This window comes from Bos indicus x Bos taurus, chromosome 11, assembly GCF_003369695.1.
Source record: "Bos indicus x Bos taurus breed Angus x Brahman F1 hybrid chromosome 11, Bos_hybrid_MaternalHap_v2.0, whole genome shotgun sequence".
Lineage (NCBI taxonomy): Eukaryota > Metazoa > Chordata > Mammalia > Artiodactyla > Bovidae > Bos > Bos indicus x Bos taurus.
The window spans coordinates 15,944,523-15,970,687 of NC_040086.1; the positions used below are offsets into that span (position 1 = coordinate 15,944,523).

At 39.5% G+C, this 26,165-nt stretch overlaps 1 protein-coding gene across 5 annotated transcripts in view; it reads left to right on the forward strand.

The window, feature by feature from the left end:
• RASGRP3 (RAS guanyl releasing protein 3) overlaps nt 1-26,165 on the forward strand; it is a 117,705-nt gene that overhangs the window by 11,875 nt on the left and 79,665 nt on the right. For 2 of the 5 annotated variants that reach the window (XM_027554988.1, XM_027554992.1), the window contains exon 1: nt 22,974-23,241. The exons of 2 other annotated variants lie outside the window; for them this stretch is intronic. The gene's annotated coding sequence lies outside the window, so the exon portion shown is untranslated. Of the gene's footprint in view, nt 1-22,530; nt 22,947-22,973; nt 23,242-26,165 lie in introns of those variants that run through there. One more of the 5 variants, XM_027554990.1, reaches the window with a different exon arrangement.

Below are 26,165 nucleotides of genomic sequence, written 5' to 3' on the forward strand. Positions count from 1 at the left end.
TATTATTTGACTTTATAGTTAACTTTCCAGGAATTTGTTCTCTCTTCAAGCTAATTATGAATTCCTTGAGGTATGAGCCATGTTTTGTTTTTCCTTTTCTAAAACTCCCTCTGGAGTAGGTCAGTGTTCCGAGAAGCACAATTCACAGTAGCCAAAGAGTGGAAACAACTCAAGAGTCCACCAACAGATGAATGGATAAACATATAATGGTATAAATGTTTGATGGAATATTCTTCAGCCATAGGAAGGAATCAAGTTCTGGTATATACTACAACATGGATGTATGTTGAAAAAAAATATACTAAGTGAAATAATCCAGACACAAAAGGAGAAATATCATATAATTTCACTTAGGTTAAAATCTTGAAAAAAAAATAAAATCTTGAATAGGCCAATCATAGAGACAGAAAGAGGTTGTTGGAGGCTCGGGACAGGAATGAGTGGAGAATTATTCCTTAATGGTTACAGAGTTTCTAATCAGGGTGCTAAAATATTTTTGGAAATAATGGTGGTGGTTGCACGACATTGTGAGTGTGACAAATCCTACTGAACTGTAAGCTTAAAAGTGGTTAGGGTCAGAGTAGCAGTTTTTTGTTCCATATATCTTGCCACTATTTAAAAATAATAACAATGCAATATACTGAAATCAGTGAGTTGTATGGTATGTGAATTATGTCTCAATAAAGCTATTTTTTATTAATACCCTCTGGGAACCAGATACTATGTGTAATAGTGACTGCTTAAGTAATACTTGTATCATTTGTTGTGAGTTAACATAACATTATCATTTGCAATGTGAGATTCATTAAGACACAAGTTTCCATATGATAGAGAGCAGGTGTATTTCCTCAGTTATATATACACCAGATAGAACACGATTGCTCTGCACTTGGTGCTAAGGTGGGTGTTGAGACACATGTCAAGTGCTGTCCAGGTATGATCTGAGATCCTAAATTCTGTCAATCATTTTTACCTTATAGCAGGAGTACCTGCTATAAGGGATTACACACCAATATATGAATTTTATGTTTGGTGAAAGAATAAAAATATTAACAAAGTATATAGTAATAGAATTTCCACTCATACATATATATTTTTCTCCAACCAAATATATATATTTTACCATCTCTAGGCATTCATTCTTTAGGGCTGAGACATTGTTTTCCAAATATCTGCTTTTAAGATGTAATATATTATAGAAGAAGTTGATTTGTGAACTAGGTTCCTGCTTCTCCATTCTCTGGTCATTGAATAAAGCTTGTGTGGTTTCAGTCTCAAAAAGAAAAAAAGACATATTAGACTATTGTATTGTTGGTAAGATGGAACATTGTGCAGCCATGGGAAAAGTCATATTTTAGAGGAATATTTGATGACATTGGAATCTTTAAGAATATTGAATGATGTTAGAAATACTTAAAATACTTAAAGAGGCAGACTAAAAAGCTATCAGTTCAGTGCAATCGCTTAGTTGTGTCTGACTCTTTACGACCCCAGGGACTGCAGTAAGCCAGGCTTCCCTGTCCATCACCAACTCCCGGAACTTACTCAAACTAGTGTCTATTGAGTCAGTGATGCCATCCAATCATCTCATCCTCTGTTGTCCCCTTCTCCTCCCGCCTTCAATCTTTTCCAGCTTCAGGGTCTTTTCAAATGAATCAGTTCTTTGCATCAGGTGGCCAAAGTATTGGAGTTTCAGCTTCAGCATCAGTCCTTCCAATGAATATCCAGGACTGATTTCCTTTAGGATGGACTGGTTGGATCTCCTTGCAGTCCAAGGGACTCTCAAGAGTCTTCTCCAACACCACAGTTCAAAAGCATCAATTCTTTGGTGCTCAGCTTTCTTTATGGTCCAACTCTCACATCCATACATGACCACTGGAAAAACCATAGCTTTGACTAGACGGACTTTTGTTGGCAAATAATGTCTCTGCTCTTTAATATGCTGTCTAGGTTGGTCATAACTTTCCTTCCAAGGAGCAAGCATCTTTTAATTTCATGGCTGCAGTCACCATCTGCAGTGACTTTGAAACCCCCCAAAATAAAGTCTCACTCTTTCCACTGTTTCCCCATCTATTTGCCATGAAGTGATGGGACCGGATGCCATGATCTTAGTTTTCTAACTGTTGAGTTTTAAGCCAGCTTTTTCATTCTACTCTTTCACCTTCATCAAGAGGCTTTTTAGTTCTTCTTTGCTTTCTGCCATAAGTGTGGTGTCATCTGCAAATCTGAGTTTATTGATATTTCTCCCAGCAACCTTGATTCCAGCTTGTGCTTCATCCAGCCCACCATTTCTCATGATGTACTCTGCATATAAGTTAAATAAGTAGGGTGACAATATACAGCCTTTCCCAATTTGGAACCAGTCTGTTGTTCCATGTCCAGTTCTAACTGATGCTTTCTGACCTGCATACAGATTTCTCAGGAGGCAGGTCAGGTGGTCTGGTATTCCCATCTCTTGAGGATCTTTCCACAGTTTATTGTGATCCACAGTCAAAGGCTTTGGCATAGTCAATGAAGCAGAAGTAGATATTTTTCTGGAACTCTCTTTCTTTTGATCCAGCGGATGTTGGCAATTTGATCTCTGGGTCCTCTACATTTTCTAAATTCAGCTTGAACATCTGGAAGTTCACGGTTCATGTACTGTTGAAGCTTGGCTTGAAGAACTTTGAGCATTACTCTGCCTGTTATAAATTTTATAAAACACAGTTAAGATATTTATTAGTTGCCTGTCTCTGTGTAACAAGTCACTCCCTAACCAAGTGCCTTAAGGGTGGGTTGCAATCAGGCATCAGATGAGGCTCCAGATATCCAAAGACCTGATGGGAACTTGAAGACCTACTTTTGAGGCTGGTCATCCCCATGGCTGAAAAGTTGGTATTTACTGTTGGCTGGGACCCCCAGGTCCTCTCCTGTGGGATTTCTCTGTGGACTGCTTGAATATCTTCATGACCTGGCATCTGACTTCTGAGTGAGAAATCCTTGACTAAGATGAAAGCTGAAATGCTTTTTATGACCTTGCCTTGGGGATTACACTCCACTATGGCTCTTGTATTCTAGTAGTTATGCAGGGCCAGCCCTGAGACAGTGTCAACAAGGACTACAGAGGGCACGTGAGGATTATTGGGGACCATCGGCAGGTGACTGCAAATACACACTGAAATAAAAGTTTTAAGAATGGTTAGAATTGATCTTATTTTGGGGGGGAGCTTTACTTTAAAAAAATTTATGGTGAAAATACACGAGTTTTGGAATCACACACATCCAAATCAATGCAAGTTATTTTTTCAAAACCGTAACTATTCCAGTGAAGACAAGCTCATCCCTGATACCTTGGTATAAAGTTGGGTTATCTATGCTTTTCTTTCTCTGATATAATCCTGTAACTAAGGAAAGGAAAATCGATATGGAAAGTGGAGTAGTTTTGAAATATGGGGCACACGACTAGGAAGATGTGGCCAAAGTAGAGAGCCTGGGGTAAGCATAGCAGTACAGGGGCCCCAGAGCCAGAGAGACATCAAAGAGGGTTAAGAATATTATAAAGAGTGACAAGTACATTGAAAAGACCTTGAGCTTTCAGGTAAAGGTGGGTTTAGCATATACTTTTACTTACCTCTGCTTCCGAGAGCCTATTAAGACAAGATCAAAGGATTTGGGTTTCTTAAAGTCAGAAATACACTATGACAATATTTCGGAAGCTGGAAAGTAGATGGTGACTAATTCAATAGTGGAAACCAGAAAATCAACCCAGTTTGCCCTGGTTGTGGTGGTGGTTTTAGTTGCTAAGTTATGTTCAACTCTTGTAACCCTATGGACTGTAACCCACCAGGCTCCTCTGTCCATGGGATTTCCCAGGCAACAATACTGGAGTGGGTTGCCATTTCCTTCTCCAAGGAATTTATACTGGAGAACTCTTCGAAGACTTGAGAATTAGTGGCACCAAGTACTGTTAAAACTGTAGGTGAAGGTGAGACTAAAGGGAGGGAGACTGGTTGAAAATCTTCCTAGGAAACAGTTACATTCCCAGGTCCTCTCCCCTGCTTTACACAGTACCATGATACCAGAGGTTTACTCTCTCAAGAGGATAAAACATAAGTGTTTAGATTGCGGGACCCTGGTTTTGGGATGAGGTCCAGCTGCAGGTAGACACATTCTAGTTACAACCAGAGAATTATTTAAAAGTTGAAACCCAGCCCTCTTCCCCCACTTGACTCCCGAACACAGTAGTCAAAGCAGAAAATATGATTGCTAATAGATTCTGGGTTTTATATCTTAAGACTTGGCCAAAGAAAAAGAATGTTCTGGCTCCATGTCTGAAAAATATGGGGAAGGGACCCATTAGGTTAGGGAATCATCTGCCTGAATCAGGTGCTTACCCCTGAAACACTCCAATTTGGCCAAAGTGAGAGAGGTGCTATGACTGGCCCAGTTAGGATCACATGCCCATCCCTGGACCAGTGAACCTTGCTCAAGGATCAAGGAAGTTCCAAAGGTCAGAGGGCCAGGTGGGCTTGTTGTTGAAGAGGGTGACAGAGAATGGGCATATTAGAGAGACAGTGTCCTGCTGCTGCTGCTGCTAAGTCGCTTCAGTCGTGTCCGACTCTGTGCGACCCCATGGACTGAGGCCTACCAGGCTTCTCTGTCCATGGGATTCTCCAGGCAAGAACACTGGAGTGGGTTGCCATTTCCTTCTCCAAGGCATGAAAGTGGAAAGTGAAAGTGAAGTCGCTCAGTTGTGTCTGACTCTTAGCGACCCGATGGACTGCAGCCTACAAGGCTCCTCCGTCCATGGGATTTTCCAGGCAACAGTACTGGAGTGGGGTGCCATTGCCTTCTCCTAGATGACGACTAAAACTTCTCAGCCTCCTCTGTAGGAGGTGATGTCATGTAAGGAAAGGACCACAGCTTAAAATTTTTAAGTAGTGAGAAATGAGTATACTTTACATTTCTACAATACATTATGGGTTTTCAAAGTACTTTTTCTCTATATTTATTTCCTTTGCTTTCTTTGCTTCCAAGAAAAATCTGTGAGACAGATATTGCTATTACCACTTTCTTGATAATTAAGGGGGACTCATCATGGTAAATGTGTTGGACTCACTTACTATACCTTAACTAGATGAAGGCAGAGCTGGTATGAGAAATCCTGTCTTTTGATTCTTAGTCTTGAGCAGTTTATTTTTTAGCATCACAGCGATCAGCCCAACATCACAAACTCCTAGATGACTGAGCAGGGAAGGACATTTGGAGATGCTGTGTACCGGCAATAAACTGCAAGACTGTCCACAGTCTCCTATCGTCTGACCCACAATTCCCCTGCGCGTCAACCCCAACTAGTGTAAAATCAACAGAGGCTGGGAGAGTACAGCCAAACGCACACGGCTTGAAGGAGCCACATGGCCTCATTTTGGAACAAGACTAAAGAATTAACTTCTGGGGAGAATTTTCCATCTGTTTTCCAGATAACATTGATTAAAACCCAGTTTCAAAGATTCCGTGAAAGGGTGGATGAGCTGTCCCTTCTGGCCTGGTTAAGTTTGGTTCACACTCCTCTGCAGAGTCCCAGCTCCACCACACGAGGAAGGCCACTTCTTTACCTTCAGTCCCAGATGTGAGCCCCACCTGCACTGAGCACCTTGCTTTAAGTAGGGAGGGTGGCACTTCTGCTGCAGACCAGCTGGGTAACAACCTCACATGCATTTCATTTACCATTTTCACGAGGTAAGAGCAGGGAAGTGTATTTCTCTTTGCCAGTTCTTGTCTCCCTTCCACTTCACTCATGCTCTTTCCTCCTGATCTAGTTTTTTCAGTTCCCTTTGTTATTTTTAGTATAAAGAACTTTCATTCAATCACTTTTAGGGCTTCAGAAAAATAGTTAAAAGAAGTTGAGTTGGGGAGCATTGTCTGATCCTCTTATCTGTGTGTGTAAACTCAGTCCTGAATATTCATTGGGAGGACTGATGCTGAAGCTGAAACTCCAGTACTTTGGCTACCTGATGCGAAGAACTGACTCACTGGAAAAGACCCTGATGCTGGGAAAGATTGAAGGCAGGCGGAGAAGGGGACAACAGAGGATGAGATGGTTGGATCGCATCACCGACTCGATGGACGTGAGTTTGAGCAAGCTCCTGGAGTTGGTGATGGACAGGGAGGCCTGGTGTGCTGCAGTCCATGGGGTTGCAAAGAGTTGGACACAAATGACTGAGTGACTGAACTGAACTGAACTGAACTGAAACACACACACACTGGTTACACACACATATCTGACACCTGGGGAACTGAATGGATTAAAAATGGGTCCATCTTTTGTTATTTAATGATAGTCGTTGCATTTTCATGGTGAATTCAGACAATTAACACTGTGGTTCTTTAGGTATTTTTTATTTTCTGTTTACCCTTCTTTTCCTTTCCTGCTTTCTTTCGGATTTTTCAAGTTTTCTGTATTCCAGTTTCTCCCTCTAGTGTTTTGAGCGTTATGTCGTCCATTTCTTTTCTTTTAGTAGTTACACTGAAAATTTTAAAACATATTTGATTGAGCAAAGCCTGATGTTAATATCTTCATATTAACATCATAACATCTTCTGAATAACATTAGGATATCTTCTGAATGTCATAAAAATCTTAGAAGCCTGTAATTATGCTCTCATGCTCCCATCTCTCATGTTATTACAGTTGAAAATTTTAGCCCAATATAAAAAACCAATTTCGTTGAGGTATAATGGATATATAATAAATGGCACATAATAAAAATATACAATTTGATGTCTTGACGTGTATATATCCATGATATGTATCACCACAATAAAGATAATAGTCATCCACTTGAAAATAAAACACTGATCGAGTTCACACACGAACATACCTGGTTGCATGTACACTTGTTTTACTTAAGGAGTTCTGTCACTTCTGAGCAGAGGGAACTAAGATAATCACTATTCATCTAAGCCCACTAGGCATTCTGCTAAATTCTTTACGTTAATTATTTCTCATTATTTTTCCTTCTTTTTCATTAAAAAAAACTTTTTAAAATTATGAAATATTATAGCACATTAACAGAAGACTTGGAATATATGGAACAAAGTTACATACAGTTCCACTATATCATTTCTTTATTGCCATTACTTTTTAATTATAAAAAAATGCAGGTTTAGTATAAGTGAATGTACTCAATATCAAATGAATAGTATAAAAGAGGAAAGCTTGTAATTCTCTTTTTTTCTTCAGAGTAGTTACATGTTTATTGCTGGTTGTTACTGTAGATATTTTCTATGCTTAAATAGAAAATTTGGCTTAAAACAATAATTTATGCATGCTGTTTTTATGCAGCTTGTTTTTGTCATTTATTAGATCGAAGGCATCTTCCCATCCATTCTTCTCATGGCTGCATGATTTATTCAGCATTGAATTAATGTATTGTGATTATTTTGATCAATCATCACCGACTCAATGGACATGAGGTTGAGCAAGCTCCAGGAGATGGTGAAGGACAGGAAAGCCTGGTGTGCTACTGTCCGTGCGGTCACAAAGAGTCAGACATGACTGAGTGACTAAACAGCAACAACCCCTTGGTTTTGGTTGTTTCCCTTTTATTGTTGCTATTGCAGGTGTTGTATTAAACTTGTCTTATGTCTAGAGACAACAAGAGACTTCCCCGTGGCTCAAACAGTAAAGAATCTGCCTGCAAGGCAGGAGACCAGGGTTCCCTCCGTGGGTTGGGGAGTTCCTCTGGAGGAGGGAATGGCAATCCACTCCAGTATTCTTGCCTGGAGAATTTTATGGACAGAGAAGCCTGGCAGGCTATAGTCCATGGGCTCGCAAAGAGTTGGACATGACAGAGTGACTAACACAATATGTCTATCCTTGCGCATTTATTGAATTTTTAAATTTATTTTTTTCATTTTTTAATTATTTTATTATATATTTTTTTACTTTACGATATTGTATTGGTTTTGCCATACATCAGTATGCATCTGCCACGGTTGTACACGTGTTCCCCATCCTGAACCCCCTTCCCACCTCCCTCCCCATACCATCCCTCTGGGTCATCCCAGTGCACCAGCCCCAAGCTTCCTGTATCCTGCATCGAACCTGGACTGGCGATTCGTTTCTTATATGATATTATACATGTTTTAATGCCATTCTCCCAAGTCATCCCCCCCACCACAGAGTCCAAAAGACTGTTCTATATATCTGTGTCTCTTTTGCTGTCTCACATACAGGGTTGTCGTTACCATCTTTCTAAATTCCATATATATGCATCAGTATACTGTATTGGTGTTTTTCTTTCTGGCTTACTTGACTCTGTATAATAGGCTCCAGTTTCATCCACCTCATTAGAACTGATTCAAATGTATTCTTTTTAATGGCTGAGTAATACTTCATTGTGTATATGTATATTTTTATAGGATAAAACTCTGAAGTGCAATGCATTATTTCCAACCCACATAGCCACCCTTTGAGTTGGGTATTATCATTTCCTTTTTACAATTGAGGAATCTTACACAGGTCTTCCTCTGCTTACAATGGGGTTATGTCCCAATTAGCCCAATATAAACTGAGAATATCACAAGTAGAAAATAGATTTAATACACTGCACCTACTGAAAATCATAGTTTAGCCTAGCCTAACTTAAACGTGCTGAGACCACTTACATTAACCTATAGTCAGGCAAAATCATTTAACACAAAGCCTATTTTATACCCCAGTGTTGAGTATTTCATGTAGTTGATTGAATAGTGTATGGAAAGTGAAAAATGAATGGTTGTAGAAGTTCAGAATGGTATTAAGTATATGGGTTATTTCCTCTTGTGATCACTCAGCTGACTGGGAGTTGCAGCTCGCCAGAGCAGCTCAGCATCACTAGAGAGGATCAGAGTGCATACTGCTAGCCTATTGTTCAGTCGCTAAGTCATATCCAACTCTTTGCGACCCATGAACTGCAGTACACCAGGCTTCCCTGCCCTTCATTATCTCCCAGAGTTGTCTCAAACTCGTGTCCATTGAGTCGATGATGCCATCCAACTATCTCAACCTTTGTCACCCTCTTCTCCTGCCCTCAATCTTTCCCAGCATCAGAGTCTTTTCCAATGAGTCGGCTCTTTGCATCAGGTGGCCAAAGGATTGGAGCTTCAGCTTCAGCATCAGTCCTTCCAATGAATATTCAGGGTTGCTTTCCTTTAGGATTGAGTGGTTTGATCTCCTTGCAGTCCAAGGAACTCTCAAGAGTCTTCTCCAATACCACAGTTCAAAAGCATTAATTCTTCAGCACTCAGCTTTCTTTATGGTCCAACTCTCATATCCATACATGACTACTGGAAAAACCATAGCTTTAACTATGTGGACCTGTATCAGCAAAGTAATGTCTCTGCTTTTTAATATGCTATCTAGGTTGGTCATAGCTTTTCTTCCAAGGAGCAAGCGTCTTTTAATTTCATGGCTGCAGTCACCATCTGCAGTAATTTTGGAGCTCAAGAAAATGAAATCTGACACTGTTTCCACTTTTTCCCCATGTACTTGCCAAGAAGTGATGGAACCGGATGCCATGATCTTAGTTTTCTGAATGTTGAGTTTTAAGCCAGCTTTTTCACTCTCCTTTTTCACCTTCATCAAGAGGCTGTTTAGTTCCTCTTCGCTTTCTGCCATAAGGTCAAAACTCAGAATTCAAAGTATGATTTCTACTGAATGTGTATAGCTTTCACAACACCATAAAGTCAAAAATTTGCAAGTCAAGCCATCATAAATCAGGGGGTGCCTGTACTTGAAGGGTTAAGTGACTTATTCAGCTAGTGAGTGACTGATTAGGGAATGAGAATCCTGATTTTCCAGTTCTACAACATGCCAAAATCCTCACCACTCACTGTACTGCCTCTCCTCCTAGTTTGGAAAATGGCTAAAAAAGAAAAAAAACATATTAGTGTTGGAATTGTCAGGAGGAAAACTGGGGATTTTCAGCTAATAGTAGTCCTATGGAATTAGATTGCAGGGGACATATTTCAGGCAACTTAGAGTTTCACTTGGCCCCTCTGCTGAGGACACTAATGTCAGAGTTGCGGGGCTATTTTTAGCAGGTTACTTTTAAGCACCCCTGGAGGGGTTGTGAAATAACCTGTCTTTCACAGGCAGCTAGGAATTGCTTGCCTCCTTTTTTGTTCTGAAGGAAAGGACACAGACCATCTAGGCCAGTAAGTTGGGTCCAAAATTGGACTCATGTTTATTTTACTTAACAAATATGTTCTTGAATAATATGAGTTGAATTTTGGTTGGTCGAATGCCATTTTTAATGAACCAGGGCACACACATTTCTTGTAATCCTGCAATGAATGGCTTTCTAAAACAAAGAATGCTTTGGTAATGTGAACAATTTCCCTTTAATTCATGTTGAATAGAACTTTTTTTTTTTCCTTTCCTTTGGGCAAGGAACTCTATGCTCAGTTGCTGGTATCTTAAATTGTGTTGGCTGGTATAGCCATATTAGTTAATGGTCAGGTGGAATATATATGCTGTTAAAATACAGACTAACATAGTCCAAACTTTCACTCCAAAATCCCAAACCAAATGACATGGTGAAACTATATAATTTAGAAGAGGTGGTTTGTGATAAACATCTAATGCCAGGAAGAGTGTAGTTGTAGACCTGGGGTGCTCCTACTGTTATATTTAGATTGTGGGCCCCATCCCTCCCTCACTGAGATGGCATGTGGAAGAGCTGGCCCTTCAGTTACTAAGGCCACAGTCCAGAAAATAAGATAGAGGTAAGTGAGTGCACTCCTGATCCTTTTCCACCCAGCACTAATTTCTAGTCCAACATTAACATTTTTGTTCTTCCTAACATATCAGTTCATTTTTGCTCATACATTAAAAAAAAAATCAATCAGCAAGAGATTCTGCAACTTGAATGGGCTCTAGAGTTCATGGAATTTTTGGTGTATGCAGATAATAAGGGTTGAAATGAAGTGAAAGTCATTCAGTCATGTCTGACTCTGTTACCCCTTGGACTGGTAGCCTGCCAGGCTCCTCTGTCCATGGAATTCTCCAGGCAAGAACACTGGAGTGGGTAGCTGTTCCCTTCTCTAGGGGATCTTCCCAACCCAGGGATTGAACCCAGGTCTCCCACATTGTAGGCAGATTCTTTACCAACTGAGCCACCAGGGAAGCCCAAGAATACAGGAATGGGTAACCTTTTCCTTCTCCAAGGGATCCTTCCAACCAAGGGATCAAACTGGGGTCTTCTGCTTTGCACTCCAATACTTTGACCACCTGATGCAAAGAACTGACTCATTGGAAAAGACCCTGATAATGGGAAAGATTGAAGGCAGGAGGAGAAGGGGATGACAGAGGATGAGATGGTTGGATGGCATCACCTACACAATGGACATGAGTTTGAGTGAGCTCCTAGAGTTGGTGATGGACAGGGAAGTGTGGCGTGCTGCAGTCCATGGGGTCTCAAAGAGTTGAACAAGACTGAATGACTGAACTGAACTCAACTGCATTGCAGGCAGATTCTTTACCAGCTAAGCTATCCAGGGAAGCGAGAGAAATAGATTCTAAACTCTTAACTTTGGCCAATTTTAGTGATTTGGCTTAATATGCTTTGGTTTTAAAAAAATGTTATTATTCTACATGAAAACCAAGCAAAATATTCAACACAAATGATTTAGTTAATATGCCTGGTAGGACAGGATTCTGCAAATGAATAATCTTGATCCTCTAAGTTTACATTTATCAGTCTTTTAAAGGCCTTGACCCTTGTGTTGCTTTCAGTTTAGTCTTGGGGAAATAAATGAGAGTTCAGAGTAAAATGAAACACTTTGAAATCCCAACGATTCCAGTTTTGGAGATCTACACTTTGGAAATAAAAGCACCAGAAACTAAGACATGTGCTAGAATGTTAAGTGCAGCACTGTTTATAGAGACAAACACTAGGAGCATCTTTAGTGTTCAGCAATAAGGTGAATAAACTAGATAACTACAGTATGAAGGAGTACAAAACTATTAAGAAAATAAATCGGTGTTACTGGTAGTGAAGCCAGTATATGTAACCATGATACACTGTGATGGGGGAAAATCAAATTAGATTATTTTTTAATGGAAAAATACAGCCCTATGTGTGTATGTATGCATATGCATGAGATGCATTTCTCATTGCTGTGTGTCATGTCAGTGAGAGAGAGGAGTTCTACAATAACATATTTTATTTTATTTTTTTGGGTAGTATTTCCCTTACATATATCTCTGTATTTATCTATGATGAGCATTATTGCTTTTTAAGTTTAAGTATTTTATAAGTTAAAAAATTCACACAGGCATCTGTTTCTCTTACAGTGTAAAAGGAAACAAGAGCATTCTTCCAAGTGATAAGGTAATTTTCCTGACCATTAGAATATATATTTTTAAAAAGGGTTTATAAGTATTCAGATACCTCCTGAAGCCTCACCACTTAGGTTGCTGTTTTCAGCTATTTTAACCTATGCTCTCCTGCATTGATTGCTCACTACCACGTGTTTATTTCCACAAGCCAAGATGCTTTGGCTGACTTTCTTACTTCCTATGGTTCTATTGAAGCAGCACCCGCCTCTCAGCTCTGACCCTTCCCCTGTACTTGCCTCTCAGTTTGAGAGTTTACCACAACATAAATGAATCTATTGCCTTTCACTAATAAGAATGGCAATCACCAAGAAAAGCCCTGAGAACAAACACTCCTTATTTAATTAAAATATGAAGGAAAACTGGAACCATTCCTACCACTTTTTAATGTGCTTCTAAAAGGGCTTTCTTAGTTGACCCCCTGTGATCTGCAAATAAGAAAATCCTATAGCAAGAATGTTAGATCCTCATTCCGCAGCAGGTTCCCACTCTTGTGGTTGCCTTTTTGTTTTTCCAGGAAGTCACAGAAAGAATATCTTATCCAAAGGCATTCTACACACAAAGGGTGTAAGTGAGCCTGAGATGCAGTTGAAAGTTTCAGCAAAGATAGTGCAAGTAAACCATGGCGATATTTGATCATGTGTATGATAAATGGAAATGAGGTTAGAAGCTCAGGCCTCACAGATTTAGAACCCTCAGGTGGTGATGGTTGGATTAAAGCTTGAGCAAGTAGTTTGGCACTAAAGACTGGAAAATAGGACTTGTAGTCAGCCAGCTGGGTTTGGGTAATATGGTAAAGTAAAGAGCAGAAGTGATTTGAGTAAAACATTGACACTGGTTAGAATTATGTATAATTTTGAGCAAATGGATTTGGTATCAAAATAGTATGGTTAATGTATAGTATAACCATGGTGTAAAAATAAATTCTTTCATTCATTCCGAAAGTGTTCACTGACCATCATATTCCAGCCCAGGCCAGTGGGCTGTGATGTGAACCCAGAACAGCTTAGCAGACTTACAGGAGTCCAGCAAGAGCAAAACAACAATGAGAGAATAGGCAGAAGTGGGTCCGAGGGGTCCTAGAGTTTGCATATAAGAATAAGAGGATTTGGAGTTTCTAACTATGCTTTTCCTGTGATTCCTAGGAAGATCAAATTGTGCCCCACTTCGTGCATTTGACTATCACATAACAAGAAAAAAAAATAAATTTGAATATTTTCTTTGCCTCATTTATCCCTGAATCAGCTCTGTGTTTTATACTTTGATAGAACAATGATGCTGACACAGATAGGAAGGAAACCATAAATGTGAAAACTGCCCTTCTATTATTTTCTTCGTACCAAATGAGTCTCAGGCAAATGCATAGAGACAGCCTTGGGGATTTTATCTATATTTATTTATTTATTTGCTTATTTTTTACTCTGAGCAACTTTTTTCAAGAACTAAAAGAATTCTGGAAACTGCAGTGGCATTTTAGAAGATTTAAAGTTAATATTATCATTAATCTGTGGTATATAGTGATGAGATCTTCAAAGATTGATAAAATGTGCTGTCAAGTCAGGGTTTTGAAAGAAGACTCTTAGTGGGGGAAGTTATTGTATAAGCAGTTGTGCTAAGTAAGGTGTTTTGTGCCATGAATACCTAATTTTCCTTCCTGTTTTTTTTAAACAGAATATAGCTTTAGCTAACATGGTCTAAGAAGCTATACTAAGAGATCTGAGAAGCTTAAATGGAGGGGAAAATGTTGCCATTAAGATAAATTTAAACAAATTAGATTGAGTAAATGTAACTCTACTAATATGTAATGTGTTTTTAAAAAGTAAATGGAATTTTATAAAAAAGAGGGAAAAGAGAGACGAGATTGGCAGGAAAAAGAGATACTGAAAGGGGAAGGCTTTTTTAATCTGGATTGATTTGTACAGAAATTTGGGAGTTCCTCCTGGGATGGTATGTAAAAGGGGGGCACAGAGGATGGGGTTTGAGGGCACCTTCTGCTGAGGCCTCCTCTGCTGGAGACTGTCCTTATTCATTCTCCTCTTCATTTTTCTACAGCCTGTCTCCAGTTTATGAATGGCTGGGTTCCAAAGGCTCACTTGTAAATCATTTATTGGAAACCCAAGATATTTTTTAACCCAGAGAAGTATTATGCACAGAAACAATGGTTTTTAAAAATATTTCTTTTACTTATTTGGCTGTGCCAGGTCTTAGCTGTGGCACTCTGGGTCTTCACTGCAACATGTGGGATCTAGTTCCCCGACCAGGGGTTGAACTCGGGCCCCCTGTGCTGGCAGCATGGAATCTTAGCCGCTGGGAAGTCCTAGAAGCAATGTTATAAATGCCACTCAGTCTACCAGACCACCTCACGACCATGAACCACTATCGTTGGCTGAAATAGAACATGTTTGCAATGGACAAGAGTAGCAGACTACTGTTGTGATGCCAGAGATTAGATCTTAAAGTGCCATGCAGTTTACTTGGCTATTATGCTCGAGGATAAGCAGGGTGAGCTAGAAAAGAACAAGCAAGTCTCTGAAAAGTTCTGACTGCCAAATCATTTTGTGGGGTTAAATGTGCAGGGTTCGGAGTCAGACGGTCGCATTCAAAATGTCTCTTTCTTTGCTGCTTCCTAGCTGTGGGGAGGCTAGTTAATCTTGTTAAAGGTCCTCTGGGGATAATAGTATCTCCATAGAGCATTGCTGTGAGAATTAAAGGAGCATTTTAAACAGGTGATAATTGGTTATAAACTATTAACAATATATTAATATAGTACATCATATTAATAGATGCTGATTGTTGTGATAAATATTTGTTGTTATTGCTTATGTATGGCTTTCTACATGTTCCACTTTTCTCCTGGAGGTGTTATAAACCTTGAAGGTAGAGATTTTTGTCACATACTTTGATGAATCCCTAAATGCAATGTGCATTGAACACAAGACATTTTATTTTCTCATTTATTGACAATGGTTTACTTAGTTCAAGGGCTTTGGTGGTTAAAAACTCTACTCTGATTCTTTACGATTTCTTTCTGTAACTGGCATGTAGCTTGCGTGGTTCTTACAACTGATTGTGATTACGTATTTATTTTGGCTCACACATGGTGAAAAAAAGGGAAAAAAAAGGGAAGAACAAGAAGGTGAAGGAAGATCCCCATTTGTCTAAGATTCTTAGACAAATGGTGGAAGGAAAAAAAGGAGAGAAAAGGCTCCCAAAGTATATGTATCTGAGAAAGCAGTGACCAGGTAGAATTTACTGAACCCAAGAAATACAAGAGTAACATTGCATATGAGGCTCCCTGAAAATAAGGTGGGGGTGAGGATGCAGCATCGGAGAAAGCAGTGGCACCCCACTCCAGTACTCTTGCCTGGAAAATCCCATGGATGGAGGAGCCTGGAAGGCTGCAGTCCATGGGGTCACTGAAAGTTAAACACGACTGAGCGACTTCACTATCACTTTTCACTTTCATGCATTGGGGAAGGAAATGGCAACCCACTCCAGTGTTCTTGCCTGGAGAATCCCAGGGACGGTGGAGCCTGGTGGGCTGCCTTCTATGGTGTCGCACAGAGTCGGACACGACTGAAGCGACTTAGCAGCAGAGGATGCAGCATAGCAGTGGTACCTCAAGTTGACCAGCAGGTGGTGTGTCACCAGCTTGGAGCGGCTTGTGTGGAGCCTGGCACCAAGCAGATAGATGGGGGGGAGCTGGCAGGGCTGAGGGGAGTAAGGGGCGGCAATGGTGGTTCATGCTCCCTGATCATGTGTGCATGGGATGGATACCATTTGGGAATTTCTGCTTGTGGGAATGCCTCTAATAGGCACAAAGGCCCATCAGGATGTCTCTGAGAAACTGAATCCAAGGTGCTCAAGCCAGGCCATGTTTCCCTCCTCTTCCTTCAGCCTTTGAACCTGGTAGGTAGGTCCACCACTTCCAGTGACTTGCTGTCAGTTATTACATCCAGGAGCACCAGTTTAGAGAGTCAAGACTTAGTTGGGAGGAAGTGGCTGGCTTTGTTAACGGATGGTGAGGCTTTCCTGCTCTGAGTCTTTTCTTCTTAATCATGTTTCTCATCAAAGGCTTTCTCTTCTTCATGTGGATGATTAAAATACTTCTAAATTAAAATATGACTAGTATACTTTTTCTTATATAAAAAAGATCTCATTTGAAAATGAACAACTGCTACATATTTATCATGAAAACACTAGAAAAGAGCTGATAAACATAAAGAAGGGGGGGGGGGGGCAGGGGAAACTGGATGTGACCTGAACTCCCAAAGATAACTGCTGTTAAAAATTTGGTGTCAAAAGTTTCAATTTTCTGCATGCTCACATATTTTCTTAGAAAAATGGAGTCACACTGAATAAATTGTTTTGTAATTTGTGTTTTTCACTTAATCTATACCAAATAGTTTTCCACATTAACATATTTCAACATTATTTTATAATGACTCCATAGTGCTACATCTTATGAATGTGTTACAATTTATTCTACTGCTTTTGGCACATAGATTGTTTCAGAGTTTTCACTAGTAGAAACAATGTTGTGAAAAACACCCTTATATATGAATATCTATATTTTGGGGCTATATCTGTAAACACAAACTGAAGAATTATAAAGTATACATATTTTAAAAAGCTTTTGCTACATATCACAAAATTATCTTCCTCAAATGTTGTAGCAATTTATATTCTTGCCAGTAGAGAATGAAGGTGCTGTTTTCCAAACCTCCTGCCAACATTGGAAAGTATCAATAATCCATCTTTGTCAAGGTTTTAGAAAATAAAGGGTATCCTATTATTGTTTAGCTTATATGCATTTTTAGGAAACAATATTTTTCAGATGTGTGTTGGTCATTTATATTTCTTCCCTTGTGGACCATTTATAATATCCTTTGCCTTGTTGTTAACTATAAGTGTTATTCATATGTTAAGGCTCTTAACCCTTTAACATACAGGTTTCATTTTTTAATCTCATTTTGTCATTTCTGATTTAATTTTGGTTATGGTGGGGTTATTTCTGACATATACAAATTTTACATTTTATTCATTTAAATAGTAAATTTTTTTCTTTATAATTTCTGCTTTTCTGATTATAGAATAATTTTTTCAATAAACATATTTAACCATGATTTAAATGATTTTTAAGATTATAAAAACAATTACATCATTTTCTCCAAGTGTGTGGTTTTATTCTCATATTTCACTCTTTGGTCCACTGGGCATTTACTTTGTGTATGATGTGAGGTAATAATTACATCTTTATTTTTCCTAATAATTAACTATTCAACCAGTTAATTCAACCAGAATAATTTTTCCCCACTGGGTTTAAACACCATATTTAACAGATAAACATTTTATTATAGTATGTGTATTTATAGTTCTGGGCTTTCTGCTCTGTTCCATTGCTCTGCCTCCTTTGGCATCAGTATCAAACTGTTAAATTCCTGATTTTTTCTTGTTAGCCTATTTAATATCCAGGACACACCTCTTTGTTGTTTTCTAAAAATTTCTTTACCATTCTGTATTTCATTCTTTCAAATAAACTTCAGGAGTTCTTTTTTAAGCTGTTTGAAAAATCTCTTTGAGATTTTAACCAATAATTAATTATATTTATAAATTAAATAGGGAAAAATTGACATTTGACAATGTTGAATCTTCTGTTCCAAGAAAATCATATAACATTATTTATTGAGATATTTTCTCAATATAGTTTTATAAATTTTAAAATATAAGTTATTCACTTTTTTTGTCATTTCTAGATACTTTGTTGCTACTATTAAGCTTTTTTTTCTCCTTTATGTTTCCCAACAGTTTTTGGCTGTTTTATAGAAAATTCTTTTATTTTGTGAATTTGTTTTTTAACTGTTTACCTCATTGACATTTCCAGTTATTTAAAAGCTTTTTAAAAAGCTGATTCTTTTGAGTAAATGATTATAACATGTACAGGTTAGATAATTTTGTCTCCTGCTCTTTCATAATTCTTTTTTTAGTTTCTTTTACTTACCTGGTCCAGAATACTATGCTAAAATAAATGATGGTAGTGATAATAGGCCTTCTTTTCTTGTTTGTTTCTGGTTTTAATGTTTATACTTCCAGTATTACACCTTGAGGTATGATGCCTGTGTTTGGTTTGGGATACACAATCTTTATTGTGCTAAGAAAAATTCTCCTATTCTATTAATTAAAAAAAATTGATATTTAGTTTTATCAAAAGACTTGTTAAGTTTACTGTGCTAAATCAAAATTTTTTCTGTTGACTTATTTATGTTACTATGCTAATGCATTCCTTAATTTTGAGGCTTTTTTCATCTCAAGGGTTAACTGTGTTTATACAGGAACTTAGTCTGTGATTTCCTTTATTATGTTCTATCAGTTTGTTTGTTTATTTTTAAATCAAGGGTATTATGTTAGCTTTCTGTTATTTTTGTCCACTTGAACATTTTGTAAAGCCTGGGAATTATCTATGGCTTCAAGCCACAAGAGAACTTGATTGTATGAGTAATTTGGACCAAAAAGTTTTCTTGGAACAATTTCTTAATACCTTTTGCATTTTCCCATGATTATTGATCTATTGTTTTTTAACTTCTTATTAAGTCAGCTTGTCTCTGATTAACTCTTTTGCTTTGTACATGCTGTTTGATATGTGGTGTTCTCATTACTGAAATTTCTAAGCATTCTATAATTGTTTTTTTTCTTCTTTCCCAATCAATGATTTTTTTAAAGACAAATTATAAATCTTTCCAAGAGCTTGGCTCTTTTCTGGCTTTGTAATTGTTTTATAGTTTTACTACAGTGCTGTCAAAGAATGTGGAGAAAATAATTTCTTTTGGGAGGGAATTGCTTAGGATGGTTTGATGAACTAATATAAAATCCATTTTAACAAACTTGAAAAATTATCTTTTCTTAAAGGAATAGGCAGATAGATGACCCTTCTCTTCAATCATTCATTTATTTATTCAGCATGGTTACAGCCACATATCTCCTATATATCAGACATTGTACTAGGCATTGCAGGATATAAAATGAGTAAGTTATACGCTTTCTCTAAGGTAGTTGAAGTTTGCATGCAACATAGACACATGAAGACCTAACTATAACACAGAGTAAGAAATGAAACAGCAGTGGAAAATGCAAGAGAAAAATTCAAGCCCAGTCACAGGTTCTGGTAATATAAAGGTACCAAAGCCACCACCATGGCCCCTGAGAAGATTTTAGTGTAAAAAAAATAAATAGATTGAAGGTAGAGACGGGCTTTTGAAGGCAATGCAACTAATTAGGAAACTGGTAATCAATGAAGACACATGCAAGATGTAAGAAAACAGGAAGAAAGAGGGGATTTTCACATTTAAGGGGCAAGTAGAAGAAAAGTCCACATAGGAGGCTGAAGGAGGCAAGAGTAAATTTTACAGAAGTCACAAGAGAAAATTTTAAGGAGTGTTTGGTGAGTTGGGTCTAGTAAAGCTGAGAAGTTGAGTAAAATACAAGTGAAGCCAATAACTTTGGTCTTTGGTGACTTGGGGGAAGATTTTATGTGTTATGTATGTTTTTACTAAAAGTGAAACGTGCTATTTTAATGTTGGAGAAAGATAGCTGACACATGTACCTAATGACTTGTTGTTGTTACATTAAAACTGTAGATTTGTATATTTATGTAGTTTCTCTATCGACATTCCTATTTATAGCTTTTTTTTCTTGGGCTATATAATCTTTCTGTGCTTTGGATTGTCTTGATTTGGTCAGAATTTTGATACATATTAGTCACTTTTAACAACTAATTTTGTTTGATTTATATTACAAGCTTTTATAGTTTTTGAATAAATCTAGCCTGCTTTCCAAGGGACTCTCAAGAGTCTTCTCCAACACCACAGTCAAAAGCATCAATTCTTCAGCGCTCAGCTTTCTTCTCAGTCCAACTCTCACATCCATACATGACCACTGGAAAAACCATAGCCTTGACAAGATGGACCTTTGTTGGCAAAGTAATATCTCGGCTTTTCAACATGCTATCTAGGTTGGTCATAACTTTCCTTCCAAGGAGTAAGCGTCTTTTAATTTCATGGCTGCAGTCACCATCTGCAGTGATTTTGGAGCCCCCCAAAATAAAGGAGATCCAACCAGTCCATCCTAAAGGAGATCAGTCCTGGGTGTTCATTGGAAGGACTGATGCTAAAGCTGAAACTCCAATACTTTGGCCACCTCATGCGAAGAGTTGACTCATTGGAAAAGACCCTGATGCTGGGAGGGATTGGGGGTAGGAGGAGAAGGGGACGACAGAGAATGAAATGGCTGGACGGCCCAACTCAATGGACATGAGTTTGAGTGGACTCCGGGAGTTGGTGATGGACAGAGAGGCCTGGCATGCTGTGATTCATGGGGTCGCAAAGAGTTGGACACGACTGAGCAACTGAACTGAACTGAGCCTGCTTTCCCTAAAAAAAAAAAAAAAAAAAAAAAAAATCATTTCAGTGAAATTGATGGAAGAAGCCAGACTGTAAGCAGGTTGAGACTTAAAATGGGATGCAAGACCAGACAAGTATTTCTCCAGAAGTTTAGTCACGAAGGGAATGAATGGGTTAGAGCAGGAGTTAAAGAAGCAAAGGATCAAAAAGGATTGTTTTTAGGACACAGAAAACCATGAGCATATTTAGATAATGAGGAGGGTGAGAAGGTAAAGTTGTTGGTGAAAGCATCCTAAACAGGTGGGAGTTGCCCAGTGAGACCCAAATCCGGTAGGTAGATGGCCTCTAATAGGAGGAGGGCACCTCTCTTTGAATTGAAGGAAATGATTAGTACCTGTAGACAGTATGGGCATGGAGGTGGGATCTCCCCATTTCTTTGCGAGGCTGAAAGGTGTCATTGGAGAACCTTCCATCACAGCCCTGGACCCTATTGGGAAGGCATGTTCCTGGTCGTGGTCTGCATCGACGGTTTGCTTCAAGGCTGTGATTCAGGGTCCATCCCTTTTGTTCCTCTCTGCCAACAGAAGGAGAAAAGTATTTCCTTCTTTTGTTTTTCTGGAGTATAGCTGCTTTACAATGTTGTTTGTGTTTGCCTTTCCTGAGACTGTTTTTTCTATTGGTTATTGAAGGGTTTCTCTCTTTCATTGACCATGTGATATGCAATAGATCACCAGAACAATTAACAAGTCAGTTACAAGTAAAGTAACTGATGGATGCCATCAGGTCACAAAAGTTTCTATAATTATAAAGTAAAAATAAATCAAAGTAATATTTCACACCTTCAATAGGCCTCCTTTTCTGTTTTGGGTTAATGATGGTCATATGAACACAGGAAAAACTGCTTATGAAGCTAACATGTATTTTAGCACATTGTATTCTGATGTCTTATTTCTGTTAAAAACTTTGAACCCTTAAAGATACATTTTGAAGCTTTAAAAATTTTCATTTGTACTTTGGGCTCTCACATGTTGCTAACAAATGAATCCTCTGAAAGAATGGCAAAACTGATGTTTTTTTTTCATCCTTTTCTGATTTTCTGGAAAAACATTTTATCTTCTGTACAGAGGGAAATTTCTGGTTTGATTAACATTGTAAATAATTATAAGACAAAATCCAGATTTGAAAAATGGCCCACACAGGCTCTTCTATTAAGATCTTATTTATTAAAAATCAAGGTTGACAGTTTAACAGGCTCATTATGGTTCAGAAATCCCCTGGGGCATTTTAACCTTTTAAAAATCTTTTTTGGATGTTCAGTTTGCCAAAAGGGCTGAATCTCTGTCATATCTCCCCTCTACTCTCCTCGGGCACAGATTTGGGTAAGTGTCACTCTTACCACAGCTTGGGTCAGATGCCCAAGGTCAGATTCTGTCCAAAGTCAGATAGCTTAAAGGCTTTCTTTGCAGAGACGGGCAAAGAAGAAGGGGGATGTGGTGGTGGGAAAATCAGCACAGGTGAGAAATATGAATTCAGCAAAGCACTCAGGATGGTTTGCCACTTTTGTGAGCAACACAGGAAACAGCAGGCTGGTCCCATTTCCTGGCATACCAAAGAGGGCAGCGGCACATCTGCAAAGTGCTTTGTGAATTTCTATGATTACTTCTGTTTCCACTCTCATTCCCTCGCTGATAATCTCAACAGTGCCACCAAATGTTGACACAATCCAATAGATAACTATGCGGAAGTTTGGTCTCAAGTGCCTGAAATCATTTCCATTCGCTCTTTAGATAAAGCTGCATTTGCTATTCCTCATTAAGCCTCCACACATCTCCCCTCAGCATCATGGGGCATAGCAGCCCTGTCCTTTGAAATTAAGCCTAAGCTTTCTTAGACTGCTAGTCTGTCCTCCCCAGAAGAGTCCACTCAGTTTGTGGCTCTTCCAACAAACTGGAGCCTGGGATGCTGAGAAAATAAAACCAAGATGGAGCAGCGGATGGATGTAGACTAGGGACACTGGAAAGAAGAGCAGCTGCCACCAGCTGTACTGCTGGGGTCCCTTCCTCTTGCTGTTCAAGTGTCCCATTGAAAACCTGAGGGAGGTAAGAGAGCAGACGGACTGCCAGCCTACCCCCTGCCACCTCCTTCCCATCACAAACATCAACTTTCCACTGCAGTGACCTGCTCTCCAGGGTGAGTTATCAGCTGTTCGTGTTTTGTCACAAAAGAAAACAAATGATGGAATGTGCTGCTCTACATGCTAATGCACTGGCTGAGCCAGTGCACGGGTTATGAGACGGTTTGCGAATTAGGAGAATAATGATCTTCGGTTTCTGACCTCCTGGCACATAGCGGTATTTATCAGGAGGTGCATGTGACTGGTTAAGACACAGCCGCAGCTTGAAGGAAACAGCTGCTCGCCGACTGCTCTGGCACTTGGCAGCTGAGCAGGCAGGGCGCTGATGTGAATACGCGACCAACCATCCTAGTAAGTAACTGGAGAACTTTCTTCTGTGTGTGAGTGTGCGTGCGTGTGTGTGTGTGTATGTGTGTGTGTTTGTGTGTGCACGCTCCTGTGTGTGTGCAGGTGCACACATGTTTTGCAAGCCACTGACAATTTTTAATTTTGGTTTCCCTCTGGCACTAAAGGAGACATTTTATTTCTACCTGTTGCTAATAGCCATTTGTGTTTTTACTAGTCTTTTTTTTAAAGCAAGTATTCTTTTCAGCAGCCTTGTTTTCTAACTTTAAGGATTAGTGAGGCATATGGCTTGATTCCTTTCTAGGAAATAGCAAGTTTATTTCCTGGTATTTGGAATTTTAATGGTATATGACGTTTAGTTTCAAAGCCAAGATTCAGTTTCTGAAGTAGAGACTATTGATGTGATGAGTTGATGACTAGATTTGATTTTCATCAGTTTTTACCACTGACGCTTGAGTCTTAGCATTGAAAATATTGTTTGAGAAATAGCTTGTGAATCAATTGTATGTGCAACTGGACTGCTCTAAGTCAATTTTGAAGACTGTCTCATGTAACTGTATAAAAATCTGCAAAACAGAAAGCTAACAAAATAAGACTCAGATTAGAAATCATATTTCGATTTCAGACATGCTTTCTAATTCATGGAAAGATAAATTTTATAATTCTTTTCATCTTCATTACAGCTTTTCTAACTCACTTCTATCACTTTACAGCTCAAATTTCTAGTCGTCCCTAGTCTTCCTTATTTTGGATAAGGGAATTCCTGTGTTTTTGATGTAAACAGCCGTTCTTCCTTGTTTACAACCCAGATTACAAAAGTGTTTTCTGAAGCTAATTACCAACTCTAGGGGGCCTGGCATCCAACACCCAGAGGGCTTGTTCTTTCTCTGGTTCATTTGGCAGTAATGGGGCTTGGTTTCGGCAGGGCAGCGAAGCAGGCGCAGTCCTGAAACAAAGCTTCCGTTTAGGCGACTTGTCCTTGCGTTGTTGTCCCCAGACAGTGATTAAGAAAGGGAAAGGAGAACGGGAGAAGGCAAAACCTCTCGAAGTGCCGGGTCTCTGAATCAGACCCATGGGGGCAGGTAACCAAACAAGTTCCCTTTTCTGGATTGCCTGGACATTAAGGGGGGTGGGCGCGGGGCTGCACACAGTGGTGTTTTGATTTGAATTCTGACCAAATAGTCAGTTTTGCTTGTGAGAAACCCAGGCCACCCCAAAGTGTGCTTCTTTCCCTAAATGACTGGCAGATTGTCATATAGGCTCAAGTTCTCCCTCAGCCACCCACACCCTCCTCATACTTGGAGAATGGATCGAAAATGACACGCTGATTCTGCCCAAGCTTCCCTCAGTGCGTTTGGCCTTGAGTTGCCACATCAGCCAAAGACCTGGGGTGGAAGCAGATTCAGACGCCTGGCTAGTCTGGTTTTGGGAGATCTCCCCCTTTATTTCTTTCAAAATGTAGAAGGATTCACAAAATCTAGAGTGTCCAGTAAGAAAACAATGTTTCCAACTCTTTGTTCCTCTGTATGCCAGTGGTGTGAGGTCCTTGGGTTGGCATGTGCCACATGGCCCAGTGAGTTCTGTCTGACTGTGGGGCACTGGCTGCCCAAGGAGCCATTCTCTAGGGAGTTTGTTTCTGGGGTAGTTCCCTTTTTCTGAAGACTGACAGTAGAAAGCAATACTCAGGTGAAGTCAGAGTTATAGAGCCATCCACCTTAAAAGTGCTGCAGCTGCTGAGTCGCTTCAGTCGTGTCCGACTCTGTGCGACCCCATAGACGGCAGCCCACCAGGCTCCCAGTCCCTGGGATTCTCAGGCAAGAACACTGGAGTGGGTTGCCACTTCCTTCTCCAATGCATGAAAGTGAAAAGTGAAAGTGAAGTCATTCAGTCATGTCCACTCTTAGCGACCCCATGGATTGCAGCCCACCAGGCTCCTCTGTGCATGAGATTCTCCAGGCGAGATTACTGGAGTGGGGTGCTATTGCCTTCTCTGACCTCAAAAGTGGGGGGTGTCTAAATGGCAGTCTGATTATTCTTTGGATTATGAGTGCTGAATTTTTGAAAGCCTACAGATTATTTTATAAACCAATGATATCTTGACTTTCAAAATAGTAATATCAGAATAATAGAAATAATTATTTTGCATGAAGACAGTATGTCCATAGAACCAAAGTTTTGTGTGTCTCTGTGTATTTATTTAGTTAGTTTTTAATCGGAGCATAATTCCTTTCCAATGTTGTGATAGTTTCTGCTACAACAATGTGAGTCATATGTATATATATTTCCCCTCCCACCTCCCCATCCCACCTCTCCAGGTCATCACAGAGCACCAAGCTGAGTTCTTTATGCTAGACAGCAGCTTCCCACTAGCTAGCTATTTTAGCAACCCACTCCAGTGTTCTTGCCTGGAGAATCCCAGGGATAGAGGAGCCTGGTGGGCTGCCGTCTATGGGGTCGCACAGAGTCGGACACGACTGAAGCGACTTAGCGGCAGCAGCAGCAGTGAATATGTGTCAATACTGCTCTCTCAGAACCAAAGCTTTTAATTCTTGGATAGGAATCATAGAATGTGCAATTTAATGCCTTCATTTCAAAGATGAGGAAATTGTAGCACATTTATCTAGGTTCCAGAACTAATCAGGGGCAGAGCTTGAAAAGATGTCAAGGCTTCTGCTATCACTACCATTCTAATATTAGCACTAATAATTATAGGGCTTCCCTGGTGGTACTAGTGGTAAAGATCCCGCCTACCAATGCAGGAGATGTAAGAGATGTGGGTTAGATTCCTAGGTTGGGAAGATCTCCTGGAGGAGGACATGGCAACCCACTCCAGTATTCTTGCCTGGAGAATCCCATGCACAGAGGAGCCTGGTGGGCTACAGTACATGGGGTTGCAAAGAGTCGAACCCAACTGAGGTTAGCACACACAG